This window comes from Oncorhynchus gorbuscha, linkage group LG17 (assembly GCF_021184085.1).
Source record: "Oncorhynchus gorbuscha isolate QuinsamMale2020 ecotype Even-year linkage group LG17, OgorEven_v1.0, whole genome shotgun sequence".
Classification (NCBI taxonomy): Eukaryota; Metazoa; Chordata; class Actinopteri; order Salmoniformes; family Salmonidae; genus Oncorhynchus; species Oncorhynchus gorbuscha.
Window position 1 is genome coordinate 6442367 of NC_060189.1, and position 3259 is coordinate 6445625.

Below are 3259 nucleotides of genomic sequence, written 5' to 3' on the forward strand. Positions count from 1 at the left end.
TGTATATAGCCTCCACATTGACTCTATACCAGTACCCCCTGTATATAGCCTCCACATTGACTCTATACCAGTACCCCCTGTATATAGTCTCCACATTGACTCTATACCAGTACCCCCTGTATATAGCCTCCACATTGACTCTATACCAGTACCCCCTGTATATAGCCTCGCTACTGTTATTTTACTGCTGCTATTTAATTATTTGTTATTTGTTCTTTTTTACTTAACACCTTTTTCTTAAAACTGCATTGTTGGTTAAGGGCTTTAAGGGCTTGTAAGTAAGAATTTCACCGTAAGGTCTACACCTGCTGCATTCGTCCCATGTGACTAATACAATTTAATTTGATTTGATTTGACGCTCACACCTGGTCATGAATTAAAATCAACATGGACGATGTTTGATTTTCAGAAAGTGTAAACAATGTAAACTGTCCAATTTATTTCAGGGCACCAATGAATCAAAGTCTGAGGTCCTGGATGTCTTTGGAGCTTTGAACAGTCTCAACGGTGATAACGATCAAAATGTGCACTTCATCCGCCTGTGGTTCAACGTCCAGCTGGTACCTCTTTTACCCCACATTACCGGAGACTTCCTGTCCCTGTTGAGCACAAGAGACTTCAGCTGCAGCTCCTATCAGGCACTGTGCGTTGACAATCATTCTGATTCCCATATTACTAAGGAAATTGTCCTCTTCAATGTTGTTTCATCTCAAATCTTTTCTATTTAAGGGTCATGGGATTGAGTGGTGAACTGGTATCCATTAATGAAGAGCAGAAACAATTGATCTACACTCACTTTATCCGTCTTTTCCTGTTCAGAAAGGAATCATCAGGTATTTAACATTTTAAGAATAGCAGAATTTGCCAATAGCTCTAACATGTAAGATTTAATTGTGTTGTTAATTTTTTTGGTCAAATAATGAATTCAGAAAGTAAAGTGATGTTTTAATTGGATCCAGATCCTGGATGCTTGGGAAATGCAAATGAAAGTGCAGACTGGTTGTTGAAAAACTTTGGAAACTTTTCAAGCATTGCTGATTTAAAGGATCTGTATGAACTAAACCAGCATTTCTCTGCGGTGAGTATTTCATAATCTCATGAGGTTTGACGATAAAAATCATGGCAAAAGAGAAATCCACGATTAACACATGTTGTTGTTTTTTTTAGCTGGAGGTTTTGAAAATCCTTTCACCAAACCAGAAAGCTGAATTGATACTGGACCCAAGTACTGGCGCTCTGGAGAATGAGACTCTTGTGAAGAACGTTTTCATCAGCTTGCTGGAATCTCCCAAGGGAAGAGCAGCTCAATGAGTTCTTTGTGACTTTTGTTGAAGTCACCAAGCAGGTCAGTACATCACTCTCTGGCTGGAATGGACCTTGTACAGTGAGGCCTGGCTCTCGACAAAGCAGGATGAATGGATGTCCTCCTAAACCATGAACCATTTCTTTTCCAGGAAAACATCACTATCATCACAAACACAGCCGTAAGAGACACAATGCTAGACCTGACCTTGATGGCTCTTGCTCCCAAATTCGACGTTTTTGAGCCAAAAGACTTCCAGCTGTGGTTCCAAGTCAATCTGGTTGTTCTGCTGGCCAGCTTCCATCCTGGCAGATTGGTTGATATCCCCCGCTAAACATCACCTGTGAATCCTACAATGCCATGTAAGAGACTACTTCACCCCAAACAAACATACAAGGGACTGCCTCGTAAAGTACAGATTGACAAAAGACTGCACTAATGTCTCTTTCCTTTTTCTCTCAGATTTACGGGTCTCGACCAAAGTTTGGAATCTCTTCCGCCTCACCTCTCACAGGGTGTAAAGTCAAGCTTGGATGCACTGATGAAGACATTCCAACGTATGTGATAAACTGCTATTTTTCAACAACAGACACTGTATCATCTGAGCCCAGCATTTATAGAACATTTTAAAAATCTCCAAAAAGGCATTCTCTTATTTTGCTAACTCATATGCTCCCAAATCTTCCCGTTGATTGACTGACCTTATTTAAATTATCCCCCTCAAAGGTTGCTCAAGGCCTCCAGCTTTAATTGTGGTAAGTACTCTCTGAGTGGGATCTTATTTCAAATAGACCTTTTGTTTACGATATGGGAAAGGTCATGCATCTGGTATCTGCATTGTGGCATTGTTCAGAAAGCCAAAGCATCTCTTTCGTTTTCTCATTTAATTTCACACTGGTAACAATATTATTTGCCCCCATATAGTGCAAAGAAACATTGGTCAATGGTAAGTTGATGCCAGCTGTGCAATTGACATTTTCTTGAATCAGATTGGCAATTTATGATTTGTGTCTGAAGAACTATTGTTTTTATGTTCTCTTTTGCAGAGAAACAACTTTGTGCTGGATTTAACAGGTGGGTTCAGTGCTGTCTTGCACAGTGCAGGTTGTAAGACATTGAGACACACAGGGTATCATTGTAAACTAATAATGCATTTTTCATTACCGTTTCCTACAGCACACAACTGAAGCAACAAATGTCGATTGGGAATCTCAATGAATCCCTTTGCAATTTCAACATCTCTGAATATGCCTGTTCCTCAGTAAGCTTTTTCAATTCACCACTAAATGTTGTCAGTAGCAACAGATACATTTCTCTTGTCCTCATCTTCTTTATTGATGTTACTCATGTTGATGTCACAGTTGTTTAATTTGGTTCACGTCCCTGCATTCTTTTTTTTAAGACAACCCTTCTGTCAGCGGACAACTTGGTGACGATCCTGAATTGCCAATTGTCCAGCAAAAAGACTTACTCAACAGAAATGTGGAAGCTGTTCTTCCAAAACAATGCTGCTATTCTGGACCAGGCTCTTCTGGATTACTCCAGCATGGTATGTTGAATCCCAGAATTACAACAAAATGTTTGTCATGCAGGTGAAAGAGGACCCAAAAGCGACTTGGCGAAAACAGAGTCTTTAATCCAGTAAAGTAAATACAATCAAAAAAACACAACTTTCACTCGAAATGACGAGGACAAACTGGAGACTCGATCTTGAACAGCAGGTGAACAGCAGGTTGCCTCGGGAAGGCACTTGAACCAGACAGACTCAGACACCTGCTCACCACGCAGCATCTGAGGAAAACACGACACGACAGGGCGATACACAAACACAGCACGGTGAATTCTAGACAAGGAACAGACAGGGCAGAAACGAATAACAAGGAGAGAAATAGGGACTCTAATCAGGGAAAAGGATCGGGAACAGGTGTGGGAAGACTAAATGATGATTAGGGAATA

General features: G+C 40.5%; 1 long non-coding RNA gene across 1 annotated transcript; it reads left to right on the forward strand.

The window, feature by feature from the left end:
• Window positions 1-1638: 1638 nt before the first annotated feature.
• On the forward strand, window positions 1639-2746 carry LOC124001356. Its single transcript, XR_006832773.1, has 7 exons — window positions 1639-1665; window positions 1766-1860; window positions 2030-2058; window positions 2228-2249; window positions 2350-2377; window positions 2480-2564; window positions 2706-2746. It is a non-coding gene; the product is annotated as an uncharacterized LOC124001356 (long non-coding RNA).
• Window positions 2747-3259: the final 513 nt, after the last annotated feature.